Raw genomic sequence first — 24184 nt, forward strand, 5'->3', positions numbered from 1 at the left:
ATGCTCTGTTGGACTCCATGGGGTGACAGTGAATCTTACCAAGATGTCAGTCTTATCCTTTACCTTCCTGGATGACTGATCACAGTATCAGTCTCAAGGTGATCCTCAAAGACCTCACCCTTTTCATTTTTATAGTGTAGACGCGTGTTAGAACCCAAGTTGTCTGCTCTGCAGGCTGGATGTGAGGCTCCACCAGCTGAGCGTGGGGGACCTTGGTCTGTGCTCACCCTCTCCCCCTCACTCTTCCCTATGCCTTGTCCCGTGGGTTGGGGTGTATGTAGAAGGAGAGAGAGTAAAGGCAAGTTTCCCCAGTAATGGCCCCACGACGTGGTGCTGTCCCCTCTGTATCTTGTCCATGTGTCTCTGGGCGTGGCCTCTGTTCAACGCCAGCTCTCTCAGGGGACATCTGTAGTTCTTCCTGGGTCTCCTGGGGCCTCCCTTTGCACAGATTCTAGCCTAGAAGATCCACTTCAGGGATCTCTTCTCCTTCCCTCACCCATCTACATGTCAGGGGCAGCCCACTGGGAAGATTCCAGCAGGAAGACTCCAGTATAACCATCTTCTTGGGGAAAACTGATATTTGAGAAAACAGATACTGAAACAGAAAGGAGTATTAGTGGAAATACTGGTGAAAATGGAAAAAAAAAAGTCTAGGGTTTAGTTAATAGTAATATAGTAAGGTTGGGTTTCCCAGATGGTGCTAGCATCTGCCTGCCAATGCAGGAGCAGTGAGAGATGAGGGTTCGATCCCTGGGTTGGGAAGATTCCCCTGGAGAAGGAAATGGCAACCCACTCCAGTATTCTTGCTTAGGAAATCCAATGGTCAGAGGAGCCTGGCAGGGCTACCGTCCATGGGGTCGCAAAGAGTCAGACACGACTGAGCATCTGAGCACAATGTGTTCATATATATGTGAGCCCATATAAATGTGCTTAGAAACCAACTAAGAAAGGCTAGTTTCTTAGTTTTGGCATATGTATCATATTAATGGAAGTTAATAATAGTAAAGGAAACTGGTAAGGGGTAGACATGAATATTGTATTATCTTTGTAACTTTTCAGTATATCTATAATTATTCTAAAATGAAAAATGCTATTTTTGAAAGCTAGCTAATGTGAAAATGTTTCAAAAATAATCCATACATTCTTAAACATGTAATTTCCTCTTAAATATATAAATATGCATTCTTTACCTATTTTTAGAAATAAAGCTCATTCCTTCATATATGGATACACTGACTGAACTGCACTTCAATTTTCTTATATAAACTAAACCCAGAGGATAATTAGTCATCTGTAATTTTTAACTTCAGTTCCTTTTCTTAAAAAATGATAATTTAAAGGAATTGGAAAGCATTCTGATGACAGTGTTTTTCTATATTTATTATTTTTCCAATCCTTTATAGATAGCATGTTGTATTAAATAAGATTATGTTTCAACATTCATTAAAATTTGTAAGCATACACAAAAACTGAGAGAATGTTATAATGAATATTCATGTACCTATTACTTGGCTCAATAATTACCACTATGTTGCCAATACTGATATACATTTTTTCTGAAACATTTTAAAGCAATCCTAGTCATTTGTTTTGCTACCCATACTTCTAGAGCATCTCAAACCAATAAAGATATTTGCTTTACATAACCATTGTGCCTTTATCACAAACAACAAAATTAACTATAATGCCTTATTATCTAACATTCACTCCACATTCAACTTCACACAACTGGAAAGTTTGTTCCTTTTTTTTAGCAACTCATTTGAAGAAAGATTAAATTTGGCTTTTCTGAAAACTAGAACTTTCTTTTCACACTCATATTAGTGCACTGTTGTTCTAGCCAAACGGTGACATCGTTGACAGAAAGAGACAGACACAGTTCCAACATGTAAGAAGGTTACATTGGTAAAGGATGTGACGACTTAACTGTTTTGGAAACCATTACCCAAATCAGTAGCGGCATTAACGGTGGTGGTGGTTTAGTCGCTCAGTCGTGTCCAACTCTTGCGACCCCACTGATTGTAGCCTGCCGGGCTCCTCTGTCCATGGGATTCTCTAGGCAAGAACACTGGAGTGGTTTGCCATTTCCTTCTCCAGGGGATCTTCCCGACCCAGGGATCAAACCCAAGTCTCCGGCACTGCAGGCAGATGCTTTACCAGCTGAGCTATGAGGGAAGCCCAATAGTGTTAATGATAATACTTAAAAATTGAAAACAACCCAATGCCTATCGTGGTTAAATTTTCTTAATTTATCTATTTTAATTGGAGGATAATTACAATTTTGTGATGGGTTTTGCCATACATCAACATGAATTAGCCATAAGTATACATGTGTCCCCCCCATCCTGAACCCCCCCTCCCACCACCCTCCCCACCCTATCTACCATGGTTAATTTTATGTGTCAACGTTACCGGATCAGAGTGCCCACATATCTGGCTTGATATTGTTTCTGGGTGTGTTTATGAGGATGTTCGTGGACGAAATTAGCATTTAAATCAGTAGACGGAGTATACAGGTTTGCCTTCCCAGTGAAGGTGGATCTCATCCAGTTTGTTGAGAGACTAAATAGAACAAAAAGGTGAACAAAGGAAGAACCTGTTTGTTTGGCTCTACTAGAGCTGGGTCACTGTTTTTCTGCACTCAAACCGGGGTTGACCCCATTGGCTGCCTTGATTCTGAGACCTTTGGACTTGGACTGGGACCACACCACTGGCTTTCTTGGACCTTCATCTTGCAGCTGACAGGCCATGGAACTTCTCAGACTCCATACTCATGTGAGTCAATCACTCATAGGAAACCTAATTCTATATATCTGTATAAAATAAAACAGGCTCTATTTCTCCGAAAAATCTGACTAATACAGTGCCCAACAAAAAGGAGCTGACCAAATAAACCATGATGCAATGCTGTAGACAACAGGGAGCCACAGAAGGATTTGGGGCAGGGGAGTAGTACAGCGAATTGAATGGAGGGAGGAAGAGGTATTGCAACATTTTAAGGCAAAAAACTGATTTCCTATCCCCAATTATTTTTCTCCAAGTGAAGTCAGTTCCACTAGCTAAAACTAACCTTGAACTCTCTTTAGCCCCTCACTCACTCCTCCCAAGGGTGAATTTGACCTCAGAAAGACACCCAAATCCTTCCTTCCCTCATCTTGAGAAAAAAGCTATGCGTGGCAGACATGTGATCTCAGTTTCAGCCCATGGTGAGTTTTGTAGTGAAATCTCTGTCCCCTGTAGGAGGAGAGGCAAGCATAAGGTAAAGTCCTCAATGACTGGTAGATTACCTAGGAACAGACCAAAGGAAAGAGGGTGTCTGAGTCTTTTCAACAAATGGTGATGAGACAACTGGATGGTCACATGCAAAACACTGAGTCTGGACCCCTACCTCATATCACTTACAGAAATCAACTCAAAATATATCATAGACCAACATGCAAGAGCTAAAACTATAAAAATCTTTGAAGAAGACATAGGAGTAAACTTTCATGACCTTGGATTAGGCAACAATTTTAGTCTTGAGAATGCAAGGTGCCAGGTGCTTTTAACCATGATAGTGGAAAAGTGGAAATTCTCTTTATTATTTTAGCTGCAAGAAAGAATACTTACCAAATTAATAATTCTTATCTAGGTGTTCTTCATATGAAAAGATCTATGACTTTCCACTTGTGACCATGTGACCAAAAACATGTGACACTGTTGTGCTTATTTATGTCTTTGGCTCCTTGCTGAAAGATTCACAGAATTTCATTTTCTCATTTCTAGATGGGAAATATGATGTCAGCATAATCACTGACTTGCATCAGCTGTCATCAGTCTTTGGAGAAATGGACTTATCTGTACCAGATCACATGACTTTCTTTGCCTAGAATCCTAACATTGTCGCCTTTATGACCAGCAAGGCTGTATAGACAACATTGCTTGAGTCAAACTCAAGACCCATTCCGCCATAGTATTCATTACTTTTCAATCATATATATGCTTCCTAGGTGGTGTAGTGGTAAAGAATATGCCTGCCAATGCAGGAGACGCAAGAGACACGGTTCAATCCCTGGGGGGAGAAGATCCCCTGGAGTAGGAAATGACAATCCACTCCAGTCTTCTTGCCTGGAAAACTCCATGGACAGAGAAGCCTGGTAAGCTATTATCCAGAGGTTGCAAGGAGTCAGACACAACTGAGCACAGAAGCTTTAATCATATGTATCTTCAGGTCTCATTCCTTTTAGCACCTACCTGTCAATTTAATGGGCATGTGTATATGTATAATGATATGTATAATTATATAATCACTTAAATTTTCTTCTGTCTGGGATTATTCTCTAGCTATTCCTCTGTCATCGTATTCTCTTGTTCTCTGTCAAAGTGTAAACCACTTGAGTGTCAGGATCATCCTTCACCAATTTTGTTTTTCCCATGATGCCTAGTCCAGCTCTAAGTCCACACTATATCAGTGTTTCACAAAACGTGGAAGGAATTCCCTGCTTCAAGATCACCAAGGGTATTTTTAAAGCATAGATTCAGTTGTAGAGATGGATAGTGGTGATGGTTGCACTATAATATGAATGTACGTCATTGAGCTGCACACTTAGAAATGATTAAAATGGTCAATTTTGTTACGCATATTCCATCACAGATTAAAAAATTCAAATGCTTAAAAAGCATATTTTTAGGCCCAAAAGATCAGTGAATAAGAACCTGAGGGAATGATGCCTGAGAATTTACATTTTCCTAGTTCTTCTCCAGGTGTTTCTTACGCAACTTGGTTTGAAAAATCATCACACTAGATAGCAGATAAATGCCAATGGTTTTCTTGTGTAATTGATTAATGGGGACATTAATCTATATTCAGACTATAGACAGTGCTGACTTACAAGCTCCGATGGCTCAGGAGGCTTAATAAAAGCCCAGGAGAAAAAAGTCTATATCTACTATCTAGAAATATTAACTCTTTATCAGCCCTTTCTCTAAAAATAAAATCGTTTCTAAAAACAGCTTCCTGTACAATATTCTGTACTTCATAAAGAGTTTATGAGGAATCATGGAAGAAGTATAAACCCTATAAAATAAAAATGCGACATAAATTATCAGCTTCACCACCACAAGTACCTGACAACCCCTGCATGTGTGGGGCCAAGTTCACCAACCTTGAAACATTCAAAGGAAATGTTCTCAGTAGGAACAAAGCCATTCTAAAACTCGGTCATCACTCAAATTGCTATCATGAGTGCCACATGAGCAGCGGTTTGTTGAATTGAATGATCATAAGCAGAGGTTTGCTGAATCGAATGATTCAAGGTTTTCTGAATATGCCTGATAGAGATTGACTACCGTATCAAACCCAGCATCTATTTTAAGTGATTGAAAACCCTTAAGCACTGCTGAGACCGCATTACTCTTCATCAAGCATACACTCAGGCAAGATTCCATATGCTTAACCTTCTACTAGGCTCAACCACTTCTAACTGCTAAGGAGACCAACCTATCTGTCTATGTGTGGCTGTAAGAAATGGCCTCAGACTTATACTTGAAGGTGGCTGGTAGTCCAGGGTTCCTCATCCGCAGTTTTCAAAGGCAAGGTGGGAAAATATTGGGAAACCTCTGGGACAGGTTACCACTAAGAGTGGGGCTGCAGATAAGAGTGAAAAAATATTGTTCTGGAAAGCAAAATGATGAGGTGATTCAAAACATGGAACTGTACAAAGTTACTTGATGTGCGTGATAAAGCCAGCGTAGGAGGTGAAGACAAATTGCAGAGACTGTAAGTGGAAAGAACTGGATGCATAGAGATATGATCATGGACACAAGGAAGCAAACGAATGGTAACAACTTGGGTATAAAAATAACAAGGTTATTGAGAAACAGAAAATAGAACGATGGTTGCCAGGGGTTAGGGGGAGAGAGGAAGGAGGGGGTGTCCAATGGATATAGAGTTTCAAATCTGCAGGATGAAGAAATTCATTCCAGAGGTTTGTGGCACAACAGAGGGCATGTAATTAACACTACTGTCCTGCACACGTGAAGATGGATAAGATGGTAAATTTTACGCTGTGTGTTTCTCACCACAATAATGAAAGCAATAATAAGCCTGTATAGATGAACTTAGGGACAAGATATCATCTTCCTCGTACGACAGTTCAGTGTTCAACAGATTGATCTCAGCTTCATAAGCTAGCCTGAAAAAAAGAAAAAATAGGCAATCTTATATCACTGTAATCTGACAGGGGTAAACACTTAGAGAAATTCATCCTCATCATCCACAGATATATTGAGCATCTACAGACGCCTGACCACTGATTTAAGGATACAAGATATGTGATATTTGATTAAAAAATTGATCTGACACTCAAAATATGATTTTTAAAAAATCATAGTTTACTATTCATCTGGCTAAAATTATAACCCATCCCTGGCAAGTGGTTCAACTTGGCCCGAAATGTGACACCACTTGAAACTAATTAACTCTCAGCCACCTCATTCCCACTTGAAACAGATGTCTTGATTGAAAAAATATTCCTGGCTATGTTTCAAGTATGTTCAAGCACTAAACCAAAAATATTTATGAGATAAGAATATAGTAATAACCCATGCTTCTATGCTAGTTATAGCCTGCTGCTGCTGCTGCAGCTGGTTGCTAAATTTAAACCCGTTGCTTTAAAGCCTCAGTTTGTCAATAAGATACCAGAAAAAAATGAAAGTAATGAGAGTAGGAGATAAAATTTATTGACCACTTACTAGGCTTCACTATAATTCTTCAATGAAATTGTTTGAGAGATTTGTCCTGTTTTACAGAAGGAAATTGAGGTTTAGGAAGATTACGTAACTTAGTCAAGTCATACAGCCTAGAGGCAATAGATCCTAAACTGAAACCTAAACTAAGCTAAGCTAAGCTAAGCTAAGTCACTTCAGTTGTGTCTGACTCTGTGCAACCCCATAGACGGCAGCCCACCAGGCTCCCCTGCCCCTGGGATTCTCCAGGCAAGAACACTGGAGTGGGTTGCCATTTCCTTCTCCAATGCAGGAAAGTGAAAAGTGAAAGTGAAGTCGCTCAGTCGTGTCTGACTCCTAGCGACCCCATGGACTGCAGCCTACCAGGCTCCTCCGTCCATGGGATTTTCCAGGCAAGAGTACTGGAGTGGGGTGCCACTGCCTTCTCCTAACTGAAACCTGTATCTGGCTAAATTCAAAACCTATCCTCTTCCCATTTCTCAAGCTGCTTACAGAGAAGTCAAATAGAGAGAAATTTGAGAACTGCAGAGTCATTCTCCAACATGTTGACAACATTAATCCCTTGTCATTTAACTCTGTGATCACCAAACACTCTCGATCACGCGTCCCCTTTGATTAAAAAAGGGCACACCTCCTGTATAGTGATGGTTATCTATTGTTCTTCCAAACTACTCTAAAACTTGGTGCTTTAAAACAACCACCGTATTATTATGACTCATGACTTTGTTAGTCCTGTATTAAGACAGAGCTCAGTGGGTGATTCTTCTGCTTCTTTGACTAGGGTTTCTCAGTGGTATTCAACTAATGGCTCAGCCAGGCTGGTTTGGAGGATCCAAGACCACTTTGCTCACAAGCCTAGTGTCTTAGAGGAGACACCAGAAAAGTTAGGTTCAAATGGGGCTCTCTCTTTCTTCATGAGATCTCAGTGCCTTTCCACATAGTCTCCCCAGAAGGGAATTCCCACTTCTTACATGGTGACTCAGGACTTATGAGAAGTTCTCTGGAAGATGAAGTAGAAGCTGCCAGTCTCTTAAGGACTGGACACAGAAATGAATATCGTATCCCTTTCATCATATTCTGTTAGTCAAAGCAGTCACAGAAACAGCACAGATTCAAGAGAAAGTCATACAGATTCCTACTTTTCAGTGGAAGGATTATCAGAAAACTTGAAACCAACTTTAACCCGCTGTGTGTGTGCTCGGTCATGTCCAACTCTTTGTGCCCTGTGGACGGTTCCCCTCCAGGCGCCTCTGTCCGTGGAATTTACCAGGCAAGAATACTAAAGTGGGTTGCCATTTTCTTCTCCAGGGGATCTTCCTGACCCAGGGGTCGAACTCACATCTCTTGAGTCTCTTGCATTGGCAAGCAGATTCTTTACCACTGAGCCACCTGCTGAACTATTATAATACAGAATGAACATCGGAAAACACACAAAACAGAAAGTGTTAAGAAATAAATACATAAATAAATAGGCTAATAATTCCCTCCCATGGTCTTTGAATCAGCTTGTACAACTTCTAAGGAGAACATACTTCCATTTTAGATCCTCTTACTCTACCTTCCAATATATTCATTTATTAATTCACAAAGTGCATATGAAGAGAGCAACTTCTGTGCAATAGACACTGTATTAGGAACTGACGAACAAACATGGCCCTCACTCGTTAGGAATTCACGACACAACGGGGAAAACAGACGATACAAATAATTATAATTCAAGTTAGAAGTGTGATCGTAGAAAAGAGTATTACAGCCCACAGGAGCATGAGGAACATTTTGAACTTGACCTGGGGACTCAAGGAAGCAGGCATCTTTCTGGATCCTGCTCGTTTGCCATTGTCTTCATGAATGGGCTGCAAAACCCCAAAGACTGGTCAAAGTCCCTGAAGACACAACAATATATATATTCCTTTCATTGTCCTAAATACTCAGTTTGAATTTCAAGTGATGGAACTAACTGATTAGATTTTCTTGTGCCTAGGGTGTAAAACTCTACCTCTAACCACAGTCGGCTTATTCATCAAAAGGGTAGGTGGGTAAGAAAGAGAACAGAGGAAACCAGCCCAAACTTATCAGCACCACTGGACATAAAGTAGTGATCATAATACCTGCACAGAACAGAACAGGATACAAAACCTCTCATGTTCCTTATCGCATTAAATAACAAAGTATTAACAACAGTTTTTAGACTAAGAAGAGCAGGGTTTTATATATCCTCCCAAATGGTAAGTCACAGAATGTTCCTTAACACAGCATTCACATTGCCTTATTCGATCCGGCTATTTTTTGAAATGTAGAGTCGCAAGCAAAACCTCTCCAAGAAGCAGGGACAGAGGTGGGGTGGAAATCATTCCCTTCCTTTTCATGAATACGGGCCCCCTGTTGTAAGTAACCATCTTTACTTCTGAGTCTGTGGAATCAGGGACAGAGGTGGGGTGGAAATCATTCCCTTCCTTTTCATGAATACGGGCCCCCTGTTGTAAGTAACCATCTTTACTTCTGAGTCTGTGGATAACAAAACCTGACAAAGTGGAGTTTGACCGCAGCCTGGGGTCCACCGGGCAGACTATGACTAGCATCATCAGCCAGCAGTTAGCTGAGAAATTACAACGTTCTGGGTACAGTGTCGCTATAGACACTAAAATTCTTGAGACAGGTAGGTGGCAGAGAGGATTATCAAGCATGGTCCCTGGTGATCTTTTAGAACAGCTTAGATAAAGGATCTGTCCAGAGTGAATTAGGTGGAGCCCTGCCTCCAAGCCCAAGTGAAACACATGCTGTTTCAGAACATCGTCCTGCCCTTTCATTCTTTCTATAACGTTTATGAAAAATGAGATCAGTTGTTGACTTATAGGTGGAGAGACTTTAGAGATTATCATTCCAACCGTCTTGTTTTAAGCTAAAGAGGTTGAGACCCAAGCAGTGAATTGACTTCCCAAAGATATATGGCCCAATCTCACCAAATGTCCTACTTTTCACTAGTTGTTCACATCAAACTGGGTACATGACTTTGAAATTATGCTAAAAAACCTGGACTCTAATGAGAATGCTTATACCAGAGCAGAGGATTAACACATGTACTGGTTATACCAAGTTTCACAGGGCCCTCCTATCACACCATGGAATATGCCTCCTCAGGAAGCCTTTGTTCAGGGTTTTTAGAACCAAGCATCATTTTAAATCCTGCAAACATAGTGAATAACAGAATCTAAATGCACATGCAGCATACTACAGTGCTTCCTGCCCAATTATATCCTAATAAATGTCTTTACATGCTCATTTTTATTCATGGATTTCATGACCGAGGAGGGATCATTATACAGACACCAAAAGTCTGTGCACACACACATACACACACACAGCTGGAAACCACTTAAAAAAGCTTTTAGCCCATTAAGTTTACTCCAGAAATATGAGTTAGGAAATTTATAAGTAGGAACTACTAAGCTATAAATTTCTACCCATGGCTATAAAATTTACCTACAAATCTATCTCTAAAGCAGTGTGAAGGAAAAAAGGGAGAGTGAATTACATCAAAAAAAAAAAAAATTACTTGTTGTTTTCTGTTTTTTTTTTTTTTCACCATTCAACCAACTGTGTTTATTTCTATTTTGTATAGTTTGTATTTCAGATACTATTTAAGGTCAGTAAAACACCAACATATCCACTGAATATTATTTATAAAGAGGCAGAGAACTTCTAGGTTTTTTAAGGTACAATATAGGGTCACAACAGAAAGATCCCCTGGAGAAGGGCATGGCAACCCACTTCAGTATTCCTACCTGGAGAATCCCATGGACAGAGGAGCCTGGTGGGCTACAGTCCATGGGGTCATAAAGAGTCAGACACAACTGAAGTGACTCAGCATGCATGCACGCATGTATTTTTAGCTTATTTTTTATGCTTTTAGAACATTCTTGACTGGTTTGCTGGCTTTGTAGTTAGTGTTAGCCAATGTGATTCTTACCATTGTCTCCCTTGCTTCTTGCCTTAGCTCCTCATTTAAACAACTAAGCTATTCCATGCTCACTGCCTCCGGGAAGTAATTTAAAAGCAGAAAATGTAGAGGGAAAAGGAGTCTCATTAGGTTTTGAGCTTCAAAAGTCTATGGCTTAAGAGAACAACAATAACAACAACAACAACAATTCAGGCAGGAGGGAAACATTTAGTAGAAAATATGAATGAAAGTGAAGTATACTAATGCATGTATATGGAATTTAGAAAGATGGTAACGATAACCCTGTATGCGAGACAGCAAAAGAGACACAGATGTATAGAACAGTCTTTTGGACTCTGTGGGAGAGGACAAGGGTGGGATGGTTTGGGAGAATGGCACTGAAACATGTATATTATCATATGTGAAACTAATCGCCAGTCAAGGTTGATGCATGATACAGGATGCTCAGGGCTGGTGACTGGATGACCCAGAGGGATGGGATGGGGAGGGAGGTATGAGACCCATGGCAGATTCATGTCAATGTATGGCAAAACCAATACAATATTGTAAAGTAACTAGCCTCCAAAAAAATAAATAAAGTGAAAAAAAACAGAAAGTGAATGTTAGTCACATAGTCATGTGTCTGACTCTTTGTGACCCCATGGACTATATAGCTTGCCAGGCTCCTCTGTCCATGGAATTCCCCAGGCAAGAAGACTGGAGTGGGTTGCCATTTCCTTCTCCAGGGGATCTTCCTGACTCAGGGATGGAACCCAGGTCTCCTGCATTGCAGGCAGATTCTTTACCATTTGACCCAGCAGGGAAGCCCCCAAAAATATGAATAAATCTCCCCAATCACTCTCAACTCCCTATCACCACCAATCCTCACACAATTGCCAGACTGAAAGCAGGTGGAAGAGGCAAGTGGCACCCAATAAGATGAGACTGGAAAGCTGGTTCACAGTCAGTATCCACAGGGCCCCGGTGGAACAAGTCCCATCCACCTCCAGCTCTCCATCCCCAATCCTCACCCTTGTTCTTCACATTATCCTCCCAGAGGACATCCAGCCAGAACTTCCCTACACCTGCAGCCAACAGGACACTTGTCTGCATTCTAAGATTTTGTTTGACACCTATCTGACTTAACCTGTGTGGACCACTCCTTGCAATAACCAAGTACACCTGTAATTTTCAGAAGTGAGCAGAGCCCAGGAAACCTAAAGGAAATGTAGAAGAGAAAGTTTTCCTTCTACCTGAATATGGGATAAGCCAGCTCGAGACAGTTTCCAGCAATAGTCAGCTCTAGTTTAATTAAAGGGACAATACTTAGAAATTAAAAGTAAACTAAATTGTTGAGGGTAAGACCTGAATAGTCTCTAAGTTTCGTATTGATTCTAAATTTCAATGACTCTATGAAGTAGTCCCATAAAGTTTTGCCTTTACAAAGGAAAATGTTTATTAAAGAAAGCTTTAAGTCTATTTTCAAGTAAATAATTTGAAGCTTAGTTGAGCTATCAAGTCATCAATAACAAGAATTCATCAATGATATTAATAATAAGTCATCAATGACAGCAGGAATTGAAACACCTAACTCCTGAGTCTAGAACCTGTGATTAGCATCAATCACAGTTTCAACACGAAACAGTCTATCCAACTGCCCAAAATTAAGGGACTGTAGCAGAGAGGGAGGAGACGGCAATGGCAACCCACTCCAGTGTTCTTGCCTGGAGAATCCCAGGGACAGGGAAGCCTGGTGGGCTGCCATCTCTGGGGTCACACAGAGTCGGACACGACTGAAGCAATTTAGCAGCAGCAGCAGAGAGGGATGAAGATAGCCCAGGCCATTCAGTGGTGGGAGGGGTCAGGATGGGGAGGCAAGATGAGTGGGGAATGCTCTGACTCCAAAATACGGTTTCACCTCTCTAGTCCTCCTTCTGTATTTTCTTCCCACTTATGTGGCACCTAGGTCTCCTTTAGTATGTAAGACAATAAGCTGAATATCTCCTCCTTCCTCTTTTAGAAACCATTCTCAGACAGGTTCTGTCGGTAAAAATATTCTTCATTTACAAGAGTACAAGCTCTGACTTAATTCCTCCCACTGTTGCCGAGAATGAAGCATGCGGGCCTGCCTCCTCTTCTGGTCTCTCAGCATCACATGGAGTCAGCTGCAGGTAACGCATAGAGCCTCCCAGCCCTGGAACGCCGGAGCCATTTTGGTAACCAAACCACTAAGGTGAAGCTCTGCGAGATGTTATGGACTCTTTAATGCTTTTTCCCTGTCGTTGGCCAGTGCCCAGTGACGTTCCGTTTAGTGACCCATCTCCACAGCCCCCCCATCCCACTGACCTGCGGCTCCAGCCTCCCACTCCCATCCTCCCCTCCTCTGTTTTCACTGTGTCCTTTTAAACTCCTGTTCCATCACCAACAGATTCATTTATGCCCTTAGTCTCTTTGAAAGACACACAACATGCCCTTTGCTTTAATTAAATCCTGACATTTCCCCCAATTTCCATCTCCCTTGAAGATCTCTCAAGTGGAGTCTCTTGTTTCTCCCATGTCTACACAGTACAGTCAGGATTCTCCTCGTTGCCTGTTTCCAGTTCAAGGCCATTACCCATCAGCTTTATGAAAAACCCTCTCATTATTTGCTATATAAACCATTGGAGATCTGCTTTGCCTCCAAGATCTACAGTCAATCCAGCTCTGCCCAGACTGATGGGCTGCTGAACAATGCCCAGCCCTTTCACTATCGGCTGGCTTTCTGCCTTAACTCCTCCACCATCTCGGAAAACTTCAGAGATGTAATGGATAACTTCTTCTTGAACTTCTCCACTCTAATGATTTCTACCTTCACGTCTCTCCACCACACTTCCCTATGACCACCGCTTGGATCTTTGAGGATAGAAAAGAAAATACTAAATAAGAGTTTAATGAACTCCTAAAACTAAGCAAATAGTATTATAAATAAAATAATTTATCGGATGGAATTAAGAGAACATTGCATACTACAAGAGAAAGAGTTGATGAATTTGGTAAAAGCACAGTGTATGCTATGCTATGCTATGCTAAGTCGCTTCAGTCGTGTCCGACTCTGTGCAACCCCATAGACGGCAGCCCACCAGGCTCCCCCCTCCCTGGATTCTCCAGGCAAGAACACTGGAGTGGGTTGCCATTTCCTTCTCCAATGCAGGAAAGTGAAAGTGAAGTCACTCAGTCGTGTCTGACTCTTAGGGACCCCATGGATTGCAGCCTAACAGGCTCCTCCGTCCATGGGATTTTCCAACCAAGAGTACTGGAGTGGGGTGCCATTGCCTTCTCCCTAAAACACAATAGAAATTATCAAAGCTAAAACAGGGAGGGGAAAAAATTTAAAAATAATGACCATAGCTTCCATTGGTCTGTAGGACAAAATTGAGTAGACTAATATATGTATAATTTGAGTTCCAGGGAGGAGAGACAGAAAATAAATATTTGAAGGAAAGTGGATGTAAGTTTTTTTTAATTTTCATTAAAATACCAACTGATATATGCAATAAACTAAGTAACTCAAAACATGGTAAATATAACAACAACAAAAAAAACACCCCACACTAGGCTAGGTATACAATAGTCAAACTATTGAAAATCAGAAATAAAGAAAAAAAATCCTCAAAGAAGTGAAAGAAAAAAAGATACACTCCACACACAGAAAGAAATATTAATATAAATTATGAACAATTTCTCATCAGTAATAATTGAAGTCAGAGGCAATGGTACAATATTTTTAATGAGTTGAAAGGAAAAATATAATCAACAAAGAACCCAATATCCAACAAAAATATCCTTCAAAACTGAAGGTTAAATAAAGGTATTTTTCATATCGTAGTATTTGACTTCAAGAGGTCAAAGTAAAATAATACCATATAGAAATGTCAATATACAGAATGGAATAAATCAGGAGAACTAAAATTACAATAATTTTGGCTAAATATATTTTCTTAAATATACTTAATTTTATATTCTTAATATATCTTTCTTAAAGAACAAAGAACATTTTAAAGCAAACACAATGACTTTATAAGGTCTGGGAGTTGGTGATGGACAGGGAGGCCTGGCGTGCTGCGATTCATGGGGTCGCAAAGAGTAGGACACGACGGAGCGACTGATCTGATCTGATCTGATAATATATGGACATGTAAAATGTATATAAACAATATCACAAAGTTCTGGAGGGTATAAAATTTAATTATATTATCATAAATTTCTTATTTAAGTAGTCTAATAATCAGTCAAGGTAAACCATGATAAGTTATATTATAACCCCTATACCCAAATTGGGCTTCCCTGGTGGCTCAGAGGTTAAAGCGTCTGCCTCTACTGCAGGAGACCTGGGTTCGATCCCTGGGTCGGGAAGATCCCCTAGAGAAGGAAATGGAAACCCACTCCAGGATTCTTGCCTGGAGAATCCCATGGATGGAGGAGCCTGGTGGGCTACAGTCCATAGGGTTGCAAAGAGTCGGACACGACTGAGCGACTTAACTTTAACTTCTAACTTTATTTATACCCAAATGGGTATAGCAAAAAAGCCAACTGAGAGATTAGGCTAAAAGACTAAAAAAATACTCAAATAAGACAAAAGAAGAAATAAAGAGCACATGGGCTATATAGAAAACAAGTAATATAAATTCAAATATGTCAACAATTATATTAATTATAAATGCACTAAACATACCAATTAAAAGGCAAATAAGATGAGATTGGACTTTTTTAAAAGTAGCATGGCATCTGGTCCCATCACTTCATGGCAAATAGATGGGGAAAAAATGCAAACAGTGGCTGACTTTATTTTTCCAGGCTCCAAAATCACTGCAGATGGTGATTGTAGCCATGAAATTAAAAGACACTTACTCCTTGGAAGGAAAGTTATGACCAACCTAGACTGCATATTAAAAAGCACAGACATTACTTTGCCAACAAAGGTCCATCTAGTCAAGGCTATGGTTTTTCCAGTGTTCACGTATGGATGTGAGGGTTGGACTGTGAAGAAAGCTGACTGCCGAAGAATTGATGCTTTTGAACTGTGGTGTTGGAGAAGACTCTTGAGAGTCCCTTGGACTGCAAGGAGATCCAACCAGTCCACTCTAAAGGAGATCAGTCCTGGGTGTTCTTGGAAAGACTGATGCTAAAGCTGAAACTCCAATAATTTGGCCACCTGCTGCAAAGAACCAACTCATTTGAAAAGACCCTGGTGCTGGCAAAGATTGAGGGCAGGAGGAGAAGGGGACGACAGAGGATAAGATGGTTGGATGGCATCACCGACTCAATGGACATGGGTTTGGGTGGACTCCGGGAGTTGGTGATGGACAGGGAGGCCTGGCATGCTGCGGTTCATGGGGTCACAGAGTCAGACATGACTGAGCGACTGAACTGAACTAAAAAGTAGCATAATTATATTCCGTTTTCACAATACGCAACTTAAATTAAAGCTATGGACAGGTTGAAAGTAAGTAATGGAAAAACACATCGTGCAAATACTGAACATAAAATCTTCTGTGGCTCCACTAAGATCACACAAAATAGGCAATGAGCTTAACAGAGGTAAAGAGGGACAATTCATAATCTTAAAAAAATATCAGTTCATCAAGAAAGACATAATTCCTGAATCTGTATGCAGCAAATAAAAGTTTCAAGAAATACTAAGAAAAATTTAACAAAACTAAAGCAAGAAATATACAGATTTTATATCAGTTCAGTTAGTCACTCAGTCGTGTCCAACTCTTTGAGACCCCATGGACTGCAGCATACCAGGCCTCCCTGTCCATCACCAACTCCCAGAGTTTACTGAAACTCATGTCCATTGCAGCGAAGGCACTGGCACCCCACTCCAGTACTCTTGCCTGGAAAATCCCATGGATGGAGGAGCATGGTAGGCTGCAGTCCATGGGGTTGCTACGAGTCAGACACGACTGAGCGGCTTCACTTTCACTTTTCACTTTCATGCATTGGAGAAGGAAATGGCAACCCACTCCAGTGTTCTTGCCTGGAGAATCCCAGGGATGGGGGAGCCTGGTGGGCTGCCATCTATGGGGTCGCACAGAGTTGGACACGCCTGAAGCGACTTGGCAGCAGCAGCAGCATGTCCATTGAGTCGGTGATGCCATCCAACTATCTCATCTTCTGTGGTCCCCTTCTCCTCATGCCTTCAATATTTCCCAGCATCAGGGTATTTTCCAGTGAGTCAGTTCTTCGCATCAGGTGGCCAAAGGATTGGAGTTTCAGCTTCAGCATCAGTCCTTCCCATGAATATTCAGGACTGATTTCCTTTACATTGGGCTGGTTGAATCTCCTTGCCGTCCAAGGGACTCAAAAGTCTTCTCCAACACCACAGTTCAAAAGCATCAATTCTTTGGTGCTCAGCTTTTTTTATAGTCGAACTCTCATATCCATATAGGACTACTGGAAAAAACATAGCTTTGACTAGATGGACCTTTGTTGGCAAAGTAACATATCTGCTTTTTAATATGCTGTCTAGATTGGTCATAACTTTCCTTCCAAGGAGCAAGGGTCTTTTAATTTCGTGGCTGCAGTCCCCATCCGCAGAGATTTTACATAGGGGCTTATTTAAATGGCCTAATAAAGGCTTCATTTTTACACTTACTGATAAAAGTCTGTCAGTTTCTATGAGGTTCTGATACCAAAGTTTCCATACCCCCTTATTGTGCAAGTAAAATGCAACATCATTTAAGAGGGAGAACATGAAAATATTACTTAGGGATACAGTCTATACATTGCTTAGGCAGAAGTAATGCCTTCCCTGTATGAAGTCTCTATTGATCACACACAGATATAGACTCTGAGAGCTTTAACATGAAAGCTGGGTTTAATAAACTACTCTCTAGCTTTTATTTCTTAAAACAAGACCTATGTTATATTTTAGCATGCTTATAGTATCATCATTCTTTAAATTGGAGTCTCTACACAAAACGTTTTTTAAATTAGCCTTCGTTCCTTCATTTCCAAAGTCTAACACACATTACCACTGTTTTACACTAGCATATTACATCTGATTTTTAATTTGGAATAATGTGTCTTTCAACCCCATTTATTTTATATGATTTGTTAAGAACATCAGTCTCATCAAACTAATTATCGAAGGCAAATGGCTTACCATAAAATTAATGTACTCAGCACCCCCCAAGTTAGTTATTATTCAAACGCACCAATTCTTTTCCTTCATGTATAATTAGTTTTAGACATGTAAATGAAGATGATTAAAAATAAGTAAAGAGTGAAGTTATGAAATTGATTCATATGTTCTACTTTTCAGAATCATTATTTCTTAGTCCCTTCAAAGCTGAAAGGATGATTCTGCAGGCAGCATTGTGACAGATGGCAATACAGCCAGCCCAAGGCGAACTGTCTTTTAACTCATCTGTCTAATATCCTTCCCCCTTTTCGCAATCCCCTTGTACTTCTCCTTCCCCTCAGAAGCCCAAGACCCTCCACAAACATTTTTGTTTGATCAAACCACATGTCAACCTTTGAAGAGGCAGATGACATCCCATAGGCTGAGCCCTGAAGCACAGAAAGTATCAAATTTCCATTAGGATACAGGACCTAGGAAATGGCTAGCTACACTGACTGCTTAAAATTTCACCTTTATAAAGATTTCATGCCTTGCTCATTCCAAACATATTCACAGAGAGATGGATTCCAGTTCCCCAGCTATGCACCAACTGTTTGACTGTGGCAGGTTATTTAGCTCATCATCTGTAAATGGTAATATCTAATTCACAAATGTTTGATTGAAGTCAGTATGAGTTAAATGTTTAGTCAAGAGGAAAATATCATACAATGTAAAAAAACTGTATTACCCAGCAAAAAACTTTTTATAAAATCCTATTCCTTGAAAAGTTTATGGTGACAGTTTTATAACTCAGATTTATACCATTCAGCAAGCATTATGATATTTTCCTGTGCATTTTCTCTGTCCAGTTTTGATGTAAGAATTAGGACCAGTCAGACCAGGTGAGTCAGATCTTACTAACCCAAGCTGTCATATTATAAAACAAAAACAACAATCCCAAGTTTCTGAAGTTGTTCCAAGTATGACATAAGGTAACGTGCATAAAGTGTCTAGTTAAATAAAGATCTAATATATAGTAAGTTCTTGATAAATAATAGCTTTCAATACTACTTCCAGCTGTTCCATTTCACCAAGGGTAGAGTATATAATGGCACCCCACTCCAGTACTCTTGCCTGGAAAATCCCATGCATGGAGGAGCCTGATAGGCTGCAGTCCATGGGGTCGCTAAGAGTCAGACACGACTGAGCGACTTCACTTTCACTTTCATGCATTGGAGAAGGAAATGGCAACCCACTCGTGTTCTTGCCTGGAGAATCCCAGGGACGGGGGAGCCTGGTGGGCTGCCGTCTATGAGGTCGCACAGAGTCGGACACGACTGAAGCGACTTAGCAGCAGCAGCAGAGTATATAAAAATGAGGATTGTGCCCTAGTCTTCTTAAAAAATCTCAGTCTCAGTTTTCTCTAAATACCTCCTCAGAAACTGGAAAGTTGCCAAGATCACATCTGGCCTAAAATGAATCTAGAAGAAAGACGGATGAAGGAAAGAACAAAGACATTAAGGGAAAAACAAATTTGCTCTCAAGTAATAGTAACAAGAGTGGGAAGACCTAAGGACAAGAGCGGAGGCAAAAAAGAAAGCAACCATCCAGATGATTCATTTTGGTTCTGATTTTCTTTTGTAAAAATGCAACTTGTTTAAAAGAAACAAGCTATCAAGTTATGACACGACAGGGAGGAATCTTAAATGCATATAATTGAGCAAAAGTAGCCAATCTTGAAAAAGTTACATGCTGTATGATTCCAACTACATGACTGGCATTCTGTAACAAGCAAAATTATGGAGACAGGACAAAGATTAAGGTTAGCAAAGGTCATGGGGGATGGAGGGGTGAACAGGTGGAGCACACAGAATTCTGTGGGTAGTAAAACTACTCTGAATGGTACTAAACTGGTGGGTACGTGTCATTATAAGTTTGTCCAAACCCACAGACTGTACATCACCAGGAGTGAACTCTAATGTGAACTAGGACTCTGGCTGACAACGATATGTCAATGCAGATTCATCAGTTGTAACAAATGTACCACTGTGGCGAGGGATGTTGATAACTGGGGAGGCTATGAATGTGGGAGCAGGACGTATATGGAAAATGCCTAGGCCTTCCTCTCAATTTTGCAGTGACCCTAAAACAGTTCTAAAAAATAAAGCCTAGGTTTTAAAATGCCACAGAAAATTAAATTTCTTTGTATTTTCCTTTTATTATTGTTGACATAGACATGGAACACCAGAGCCCGATACTTTATTTTTAGTTAATTTCAGGCTAATTGTTTGGTTCAAAAACAACAATCTTGGATAAGCAGCAGGTAAAACAATTTTCCCATGCCAACCTGCTATCCTAAATCAGTTCTTTGTTTCTGTTGCCTGCGGCAGAATTCTCATTTGGATAAAACCTGGGCTTCCGCCCGGTGGCATTCCTCACCTTGCCAAGGTAAACGTCTTGTCAGGGATGCCGCAGCATGTTGAACCTCTGGGCAGCCATTTAGCAGCACAGAGAAGAGCCACGAGTGGTGTCCAGAAAAATTGTTCTTCTCAAATGAAAAGTGCCACATGCAGCCTAGGCGCCACGAGGCCAAAACACCCTATTAAAAAACTGTCGTAGATCAGATTGTTTACTTGGTGTGCATGCGTACGTGCTCAGTCGCCTCACTTGTGTCCGTTGCTATGCGACCCTATGGACCGTAGCCTGCCAGGCTCCTCTGTCCATGGGATGGTCCAGGCAAGAATTCAGGAGTGGGCTGCCACGCCCTCCTCCAGGGGATCTTCTCAGCCCGGGAATCCAACCTGGGGATCAAGCCTGTGTCTCTTGCATTGCAGGTGGATTCTTTACCCACACAGTCACCTGGGATGCCCTTATTTGGTATACTAAGGAACACATCCCTTCCCCTGCCATCCAAAAGAATCGCTTACCTGAATTTAATCACCTCTACTAACATCGTTGGATGCCCTTTTTTTGTGTGTAGAAATATTCTTGCTAAACTTAACTGGGAACTTCAAGGAAGGACATAGAAATTCTATAAATTCCTTGGAAAACATTTTCCAGGTTCTTGTGTCTCTAAGTCTACATCAGTCCCACATAAAGTCATTAAGTGATTTGGGTTCACTGAGTCAGAATAATACAAGCTTCTTAAAAATTATTGTTGACATGACTCTCTGAATAGTTCAAGTAAATGGTGTTTAAACGCTTAACTTATCCTGACATTTGCTTTAAGAACGCATTTTGGTTTTCAAAATGATACAGAGTTTTATATTAGCATCCAGATTGAATGCATCCTATTGAAATCTGTTTCTCCTCTTCCTCCTCTCTTAAAGAAATAAAGTTATGCTATTCTCAAACATTTAGCTGAAAGGATCACTTTGTATATGGTATCAGATTTTTAAGGAAGTAGCCAATCAGTTCATTTTCCTGTCAAAGTTTTAAATTTTGATTGACTTTTTCACATCCTAAAAATAATTCTTTTTTTCCAGAATTCTTTATCCAGGAATGTCTATGCCATCTGCCATGGACTGAGTTCTAGGGTACTATAAAAAAAAACAGTTGCAAACAAGCCTAAAGTTGCAGAGCTGTGGATGTATTCTTCATTTTAAGAAATTGATATTTAAAAGCAATTTTTGTATTAGTAAATAAGTGTTAGTCACTCAGTCGTTTCCGACTCTTTGTGACCCCATGGACTGTAGCCCACTAGGCTCCTCTGTCCATGGGATTCTCCAGGCAAGAATTCTGGAATGGGTTGCCATTACCTTCTCCAGGGGATCTTCCCAACCCAGGGATCGAACCCAGGCCTCCTGCATTGCAGGCAGATTCTTTTACTGTCTGAGCCTTTTTGAATTAGTGGTTTCAAATTTTATCATGCCTAATATTTATACTTTAAAAAATTGATAACCTGCAGATATCCAAGCTGTATCTCCAGATATCTTGATGGAGTAATCTGGGAATCTGTATTTTTAACAAACTTCCCAAATAACTCTATGTAGACTGTCGTAGACTGAATTTTGAGAAACAAGCTATAATGGGATGGAAATATAGATTCATTCTTTTTTTTAAGGACTTGTATTATGTTTTTCTTTTTTTATTGAAGTACAGTTGGCCTACAATATTGTGTTAGCCTCAAGTGTAGAGCAAAGTGATTCATATATATATATAATATATTCATATATTATATATATATATGAATATATATACACACACACACATTTATATGTTCTTTTTCAGATTCTTTTCCATATAGGTTATTACAAGATATTGAATATAGTTCTCTGTGCTACAGAGTAGTCCTTGTTTATCTGTTTTTATATAATAGCGTATGTCTGTTAATCCCAAACTCCTAATTTATCTCTTCTCCTCCCTTTCCCCTTTGGTAACCCTAAGTTTGTTTTCCATGACTGTGATTCTATTTCTATTTGATAAATAAGTTCATTTGTCTTTTTTTAAGATTCCACATTTAAGTAATATCATGTGATATTTGTCTTTCTCTGGCTTACTTCACTCAGTATGATAATTTCTAGGATCACCTTATTGCTTATGAATGAATGCTTATGAATGAAAAATTGCATTATTTCATTCTTTTTATGACAGTAATATTCTACTACATCTTCTTTGTCCATCCATCTGTTGATGGACCCTGAGGTTGCTTCCAAGTCTTGGTTTTTGTAAATAGTGTTTCTATGAACATTGGGATATGCTAAGTCGCTTCAGTAGTGCCCGATTCTGTGCAACACTATGGACTGTATATGTATCTTTTTAACTACAGGTTTTGTTTTTTTTTACAGATATATACCCAGCAGGATTGCTGAAGCATGTGGTGACTCTATTTCTGGTTTTTTAAGGAACCTCCATACTTGTTTTCAGAATTTGGATTTGTTGTTGATAGTTTTGATGGGGGAAGGGTAGAGTGAGCATGGAGCCTATGGAATCCTGCAAGAGAGGGGGATCAATGGAGCCATAAAGACTAGAAATCAATTTAGAACTCAGAGCCTGGAGGAATGATGAAGATGTATTTGCTTGCCTCGTAATCTTGCCTAGTGCTGGCTAGACCTCCAACTGGAGACTGTCACAATTCCAAGAGGCTGACCACTGATGCTCTGACACTGTCTTTGACCACACCCTTCATTCCAAATTTGAAAACCAGGATATCTTAAGTGTCAAAAAATCTGGTACTCAAATACAGAGTTCAGCAAACCTCCACATATGTGATGGTTTGGCTCCTTATATTTAGCACCATATACAAGCCTAAGCAAGCTTCTCTTATTTATGAAGAAAAATATAGAGACACATAGGGACTAAAGTTGTAGCCAAGACAGTCTGCAGGTAAGATTTGTTTATGGAGGAGACTGAATCTGCCTAAGTTATTGTCCTCTAAGCGCAGCAATATTTACAGCACTATTCATGTTCTGCAACTAATAAAAATGACCTAAAATCATCCTGCACCAAACCTTATATTAATGTAAAGTTATCGGCGAAAAGCACAGTGCATATGAGTTAAGAAAGTCAGCATTAGACAATAACCCCAGCAGCACCTGGATATTCTGTCCCTTCTAGAGGTGGTTTTAGAAAAATCTGTGCTTTGTACATAGAGAGACACTATATATCCTCTGTGGGTAATTGTGAATGATTGCCAAAGTAAAGCATAAATTCACAGGAAGCTTGGGCCAGTAGAAAGCACGGACTGTAAATCTGAACTTCCCGACACCTAAGGTTGAATTCTCAGCCATTGTATTCCATAGATAACTTTACAAAGGGAGGAATTTTTTAAAGTTTCTTTAGTAATTAACTTTAAAGTATTGCAATTACATGGTAACTAACTCTGTAGTCTGGCAATTAACCAAAAATACAAAATCAAAGAAAAATTAGAATCTGAAGCAACCAATTCACGGATTCTTGTGTGGTTTTTTCCCTATTGATGTTGCTTATATCCTTAAACAGGTGTCTCTGGAAACTTAATATGCAAATGAAGCTATTTATTAAGCCACAGTAGTAATATCTATTAGTGTTCACTTGTTATGGGCAGCCCTGAAGTTTCTAATATAAAAAAAATAAAAATAGCTACCATGCGTCAGGAAGATCCCCTGGAGTAGGAAATGACAACTCATTCCAGTATTCTTGCCTGGAAAATTCCATGGATGGAGGAGCCTGGTGGGCTTCAGTCCAGGGAAATCAATGAGTCAGAGACGACTTAGCACACACACACACATACACACACACATAAATCAAGCACCTACTATTCACCAGATGAAGTACTAAGAGCTTAAAATGATTTAACTATTCCATTTATGGTACATTATATATTCAAAAGCAGAGACATTACTTTGCCAACAAAGGTTCGTCTAGTCAAGGCTATGGTTTTTCCTGTGGTCATGTATGGATGTGAGAGTTGGTCTGTGAAGACGGCTGAGCGCCGA

At 40.1% G+C, this 24184-nt stretch overlaps 1 long non-coding RNA gene across 2 annotated transcripts in view; it reads left to right on the forward strand.

The window, feature by feature from the left end:
* The window catches only part of LOC147346302 (uncharacterized), a 42061-nt gene extending 18305 nt beyond the window's left edge, over positions 1-23756 (forward strand). Inside the window, exon 3 of one of the 2 annotated variants that reach the window (XR_015153540.1) lies at positions 22556-23756. This is a non-coding gene — a long non-coding RNA (uncharacterized LOC147346302). Of the gene's footprint in view, positions 1-3989; positions 7892-22555 lie in introns of those variants that run through there. The other variant, XR_015153539.1, reaches the window with a different exon arrangement.
* The last annotated feature ends 428 nt before the right edge of the window (positions 23757-24184 follow it).

Source organism: Bos grunniens, chromosome 24, assembly GCF_055505025.1.
Source record: "Bos grunniens cultivar Pamir isolate PY7600 chromosome 24, Bosgru_T2T1.0, whole genome shotgun sequence".
NCBI classification, from domain to species: Eukaryota; Metazoa; Chordata; class Mammalia; order Artiodactyla; family Bovidae; genus Bos; species Bos grunniens.